Genomic DNA, 7,038 nt, shown 5'->3' with positions numbered 1-7,038 from the left:
TTCTAAGTAAGCTAAACCCTAGGTTATAAAATACTCAGTGGGAGGAAGAGGCATATCAGATATGTCTATGATTCCACTCATGTTTCTCCCTGTATGTTCATACCGTGAGATTCATGCTTGGCCTCGAGATGCCCAGGATGCATCCCCTTCGGATGGTGTTTGCAAGTCAATATCAAGGTGGATGAAGAGAGTATTTATAGTAAGTGGGTGAAGGGTGTGTGTCAACATGTCCTATGGTCTCTATCATTGGTTCACACCGTGAGATCATTTTGTATGCCCTCGTGTCGTCTTCAGAGCGTCCCCCTTAGGATGGGTTTTGTGCAGTTGGTCAATATCAAGGTGAACTCCATAAATGGATATGGTCGCTTTAAGTTTTGCCCCAATCGAATTTTTTTTCCTTTGGATTGACCTTTTGGGACAGATCTCTAGGGCTTAAAATAGTGGGTGATACTTATGGGAGATTGTTAAGTAAGTTAATGATCTCTTGGCTAAATCAATGATGGCTTGTCGTTATAGGAACAAGAGTTGTTCTTGTATTAATGACTGGTTAAGAACTTCTCAATTCAGAGGATGGATAATTGACCTCCCTTCGGCGGTTTTTATCTTAAACCTTTGAAGCGTTATTGCGAAACAAAATGTCACACGGGGTTCATGTTAGTTTTGCTAAACCTTATTGGATGTTGTTTTGTTTTACAACAGGTATTTGCTTAAAACCTAATGTAGGTCAATATTTTTTTTCTTTTCAGCAACTCGTTAGTATTTCCGTTTAAAGCTTTTAAAAATGACCGATTATTTACAATAGAAAGAATAATGTGAAACGAATTTCATGGAAAACGACCTCGATCCCACTACTCTCCAAAAGAGGAGACAATACAGTAAATATGATTTATTAGTCTTGGAGACATATCTGGTAGAGAATGATGATTCTGCCTGGATCCTTGATTCAGGTGCTACCAATCATGTCAGTTCCTCTTACCAAGGATTCAGTTCCTGGCAAACGTTGCCATAGGGAGAGATGACTCTTCGATTCTGTACTGGTGAGAATGTTTCAGTTGTTGCTATAAGCAAGCTGAAGTTATTTGCTGACAAGAAACGTTATCTATTATTGGATAATGTTTTTATAGTTCTTCATATTAAAAGGAACTTAATCTCGGTTTCTTGTCTCATTGAACAAGGCTATACCTTCTCCTTTTCGGAGAATAAAATGTTTATTTTCAAGAATGGAATGGAGATTGGTTATGGTTCAATGGCAAATAACTTATATGTACTAAGGCCGTTAGTCATAAAACCCTTGTTTAACACTGAAATGTTCAGTATAGCAACAACAGATAAAAGACCAAAGGTTTCTCCAAAGAAAAACGCCCATCTTTAGCATCTTAGGTTAGATCACATCAGCCTCAATAGGATTGAGAAGTTGGTGAAAAGTGGACTTCTAAAGAGTTTAGAAGAAAACTCCTTATCAGTATGTGAATCATGCCTCGAAGGCAAGATGACCAAACGACCTTTAACTGGAAAAGGTTACAGAGCCAGGGAAGCCTTGGAGCTTGTAGATTTAGACCTCTATGGTCCGATGAATGTTAAAGCTCGAGGTGAGTATGAATATTTCATCTCTTTCATGATTATTTAAGGTTTGGGTATCTTTTCCTAATGCAACATAAGTCTGAAGCCCTTGACAAGTTCAAGGAGTATAAGGCTAAAGTTGAAAACTTGTTAGGTAAGAAGATAAAAACATTACGATCTGATCGTGGTGGAGAGTATATGGACCTCTAATTCCAGAACTATATGATAGAACATGGGATTGCGTCCCAACTCTCGGCCCTTAGTACACCTTAGCAGAATGGTGTATCAGAAAGGAGAAATAGAACCTTGTTGCCATGGTTCGGTCTATGATGAGTTATGCTCATCTTCTAGACTCGTTTTGGGGTTATGCAGTGCAGACTGCATGTTATATCCTGAACAAATTTCCCTCGAAAAGTGTTTCTGAAACACCTTTTGAGTTATGGAGAGGCCGTAAAGGTAGTTTACGCCACTTCAGGATTTGGGGCTATCTGGCACATGTGCTAGCGACTAACCCAAAGAAGTTGGAACCGCGTTCGAAGGTTTGTCTCTTTGTAGGCTACCCCAAGGAAACGAGAGGAGGATACTTCTATGATTCAAGTGAGAACAAAGTGTTTGTTTCCACTAATGCTATCTTCTTGGAAGAAAATCACATGAGGGATCATAAGCCACGAAGTAAGCTTGTTTTACATGAGATCTCAAGTGAGACTGAGATTGCTGAGGGTTCAACAAGAGTTGTTGAACAAGCCGACAGATCAACAAGAGTTGTTGAGATTAGAACATCTAGTCAACCAGCTCAAGAGTTGAGACTGTCTAGACGTATTGAGAGGGTTATGAACCCACCAGATCGTTACATGGGTTTGACTGATGCCCAAAACGTCATTACAAATGATAGGGTTGAGGATCCACTGTCTTTTAAGAAAGAAATGGAGGATGATGACAAAGATGAATGGGTTAAGGCCATGAACCAGGAAATAGAATTTGTATACTTCAATAACGTCTGGGAGCTTGTTGATCCACCTGATGGGGTAAGACCTATTGAGTATAAGTGGATCTATAAGCGAAAGAGAGGTGTAGATGGAAATGTGCAAACCTTTAAGGCTAGACTCGTGGCAAAGGGTTATACCCAGGTTGAGGGAGTTGACTATGAGGAAACTTTCTCATTTGTTGTCATGCTGAAGTCTATTAGGATTCTCCTATCCATAGCCACATTTTGTGCTTATGAAATATAGAAAATTGACGTCAAGGCTGCTTTTCTTAATGATAATCTTGAGAAGACCATCTATATGACTCAACCAGAGGGGTTCGTAGTTCCAGATCAATAGCAAAGAGTTTGCAAGCTTAATAGGTCTATTTATGGGCTAAAACAAGCATCTAGATCTTGAAACATCAGATTTGACACTGCTCGTTTGGCTTTGATCAGAATGTTGATGAGCTTTTTGTTTACAAGAAAACAACTCAGTAGCTTTCCTGATAATGTATGTGGATGATATCTTACTCATTGGGAATGATGTAGGGTATCTGACTGACATTAAGAAGTGGCTAGCTAGCCAGTTCCAAATGAAAGATTTAGGTGAGGCACAGTATGTTCTCAGGATCCAGATTATTCGGGATCACAAGAACAAACGGTTAGCCCTATCTCAGGCATTGTACATTGATCAAATGTTGATCAAGTACAGGATGCAGGATTCCAAGAGGGGTTTATTACCCTTCAGGTATGGAATCATTTTGTCTAAGGATCAATGTCCTAAGACACCTCAAAAAGTTGAGAAAATGAGACAGATTCCCTATGCTTCTGCTATAGGAAGCTTGATGTATGCAATGTTGTATACTAGAACCGACATTTCCTATGCAGTAGAGATTGTCAGTCGGTATCAGTCAAATCCAGGATTTGATCACTGGACGGCGGTCAAGACGATTCTCAAGTATCTTTGGAGAACGAGGGTTTACATGCTTGTGAATGGAGATAAGGATCTGATCCTTACGGAATACAACGTTGCTGATCCCTTTACAAAGGCCCTCATGGCTAAAGCATTCGAGGGTTACCTGGAGAATCTGGGTCTGTGGGACATGCGACATCTTGTCTAGGGCAAGTGGGAGATGATATTGGGGTATGCTCTAGTTTATTGTATATTGAACATTTTTATATTGTATTGTACATTAGTCTCTCGAGTCATTAGGACAAGTGGGAGATTGTTGGAATTGGTGTCCTAATTCTCCCGGAATCTCGCTGTTTTGTAAAGATACACATTATTCAATGAATAAAATAAATGTTATTTAATTCTGGAATTTACTCCTATCCAATCAACAAAGCTCCTTGATTATCTTATGTGAACTTAAACATGTATATGTGATATATAAGTGGATCATACCTTAAGTGATAAAGTAAATAAGTCTGTAGTATAAGGATTAAGGTGGGATACCTGATCCTGGTGACACTATGGATACGATCTTCTTTGTAGAGGTTTGCAAGTGTTGTAAACTACTACAGATGGTAGATCCTGACCATTCATGTGGAGATGTAGAACGAGGGTGTCCTATACAAAAAGTTTGTGTAAGACTTGAACCACGAGATGACTAGACTCTGTATATAACGCCGTTGATACTAGAGACTTACATCTCACCTAAATGACAATAGGTGACACGACCTCAATCCTGAGTGTTTTGGGAACTTTTTCCTTTGAGGGCGGTCCTTTGATTAGTATGGGTGAGAGTGGCTAGATTGCCAACTCAACATGCCTACCTTTTTGGAGACTTGTCCAATCTGGGAGCTGGGAACTCAATCCACAAGATGGAATTCACTCATTTCCCGAAGCAGGGATAAGTAGAGAGATTGCTCCCTTAAGGGCTGATTTCGGGGCTTGAACATAGTGGCCACAACTTCTCTTTGGAAGAAAAGACTCAATCATAGTAGGACTATGACTTATGTTCATTAGAGAGATCAGTGGTACTTAAGGAGAAAGAGGTAACTACAGGGGCATAACGATTGTTGGCCCAGCTGTACTTACGAATGATCTGTGAAGGGTTATCGCACTACTGATTGGTTAAGATGGACACATAATATATCTGTGGTAAGGAGAGTTCAGCTGTCGGTCTTTACTGAAGTGCTTGGCAGTTAACAGATGGTGGATCCTGTGACTAAAGATTTTAGTCAGTTATTCACGTACCGTTGGAGCTTCGAGCTACTGGTTCGTGAGGTCCCCTTGGTAGCTTAATGGATTCAGATGAGGATCAGTTCTTGGTGTTGATTTGAAATATTCAAATTAACAAGTGGTATTTTGATTATATATGATATAATTGGTTTGATGTATGAGACACATCTAGTGGATGATTGATGTAAATAAGATTTACATTAAGTACCATGGAATAGAAAAAGAACTATCGTTAATATGTTTCATGAGATGAAATATTAAAACTATAAGTTATAAATATAGTATGATAAGTTGGTTATCATTTATGTTTATAATAATATTAATTATTGGATAATTAATTCTTTTTCTTTAAATAATCAAAGTAGTGGGTGGTTATTGGATCATGGTAATGTGAGTTTAAAAGAAAAATGGTTTTCTTATTTTCAAAAGAATTTTTTACAAAACGATTGAATTTTTTTTTAGTTTTCTCTCAGCACAAAAGAAACTCACGAAGTCATCAAGTAAATTCGGATTTACTAAACAACGGTTGGGCGAGCTAAACGATCGTGCAGTATTTACTAAACGATCACATAGTTTTGCTATACAATCGCTGGCCTAAAGTAAACGATCGTGTAGAGTCTGTACACGGCAGACCAAGCTAAACGATGAGCTAAACGATCGCATAGCTTTTGCTAGACGATCGCTTAGTTTTATCTAAATGATTGGGCATCGATAGGTCTCCACCATCTCCCACTTGCCCAGTCGTGTACGCAACATTTTTTTCCTCCTTCATCTGCCTCACATCAAGTCCGAACAGAGCCCACCCTCTGGATTCTCACACCGAGAATACCAAGGTCACCTTGTTGGTGGTGTCATACTCAACTCGACACCGTCGAGGTTTTCTGGAGGCCGTTCGTCGTGCTGTGGAAGCCATTTGTGGCCGAGGCGTTCGTTAAGGACGAGCGCGAAGTGTACATGCTGTGTTCCTTGTTGTGTTGCGGTCGTGTAGATCGAGCGTTCATGGCTGCTGTTGTTCGAGCGTTCGTGCGCAACGGAGCGTGGAGACGCTTCTGCCATTGTGCGTAGAGGTTGATCTCTTTATTCATTTGAGTTTATTCATGCTGTAATTTCTCTGTATGAATTGTATAATTGTTTTTTTTAAGTCGACTGTAAATATATGTTCATTCATGATTGTAATTTGGAAGTCTTGTTCTGCTGCTCATGGAAATCTTAGAATCGATTTCCTTTAGCGGTTATCCAATCAATATAGAAATTACAACATGATAACTATAAATGAATAAGGCAAAAGCTACAAACATTTGTAGACTCGTCTCCACGCTCCTTGCTCATGAACGCTCGAACACAACAACCTCGAATGCTCGAACAACACGACTGTAACACTGCATGAACACTTCGCACTCGTCCTCAGCGATTCGCCTTGGTCACGAACTCCCAGCAACACGAACGGCTTCCACAGAACCTCGACAGTGTCGAATTGAGTATGACACTACCAAGAAGGTTACCTTGGTATTCTCGGTGTGAGAATCCAGAGGGTGGGCTCTGGTCGGACTTGGAATGAAGCAGAAGAAGGAGGAATGAACGATCATGTACACGATCTTGCAAGTGGGAGAAGACAGAAATCTATCGCATAGGTCGATGCCCAATCGTTTAGCTAAAGCTAAGCGATCGTCTAGCAAAAGCTAAATGATCGTTTAGCTCAGTTGTCGCCGCCTACAAAAACATTATACGATCGTTTACTAAAACACGCTGTCGCTTAGTAAATCGGTATTTACTTGACAAGCACCCGTGAGTTCCTTTTGCGAGAGAGAAATCTCAACACAATTTTTTGTTTACCTTTTGTAAAAACCTTACTAAAATTAAGAAAACAATTTTCTTTTATCTACGGTTACCATGAACCACCAATAACCTTCCACTTAATTGGTTATTAAAAGAAAAGATTTAATTATCCAATAATTAATATTTTATAATATAAATGATAACCAACTTATCATACTATATTATAACCTATAAATTAATATTTCATCTCATGAAACATATAAACTATAGTTATTTTTCTATTCCATGGTACTTAATGTAAATCTCATTTTACATCAATCCTCTAGTAGATGTATCACATACATCATTATCGATTATATCATATATAATCAAAATACCTCCTGTCAATTTGAACATTTCAAATCAACACCAAGAACTGATCATCAACTAATTCCATTGAGCTACCATGGGACCTTATGGACCTGTAGCTCAAAGCTCCAACGGACGTGAATAACTTACTAAACTCTTTAGTCAGGGAGATCCATCATCTGTTAACTGCCAGACACTCCACTAA

This window comes from Benincasa hispida, chromosome 4, assembly GCF_009727055.1.
Source record: "Benincasa hispida cultivar B227 chromosome 4, ASM972705v1, whole genome shotgun sequence".
Classification (NCBI taxonomy): domain Eukaryota; kingdom Viridiplantae; phylum Streptophyta; class Magnoliopsida; order Cucurbitales; family Cucurbitaceae; genus Benincasa; species Benincasa hispida.
The sequence above is the reverse complement of the archived record's forward strand: the minus strand, read 5'-3'. Positions refer to the sequence as shown.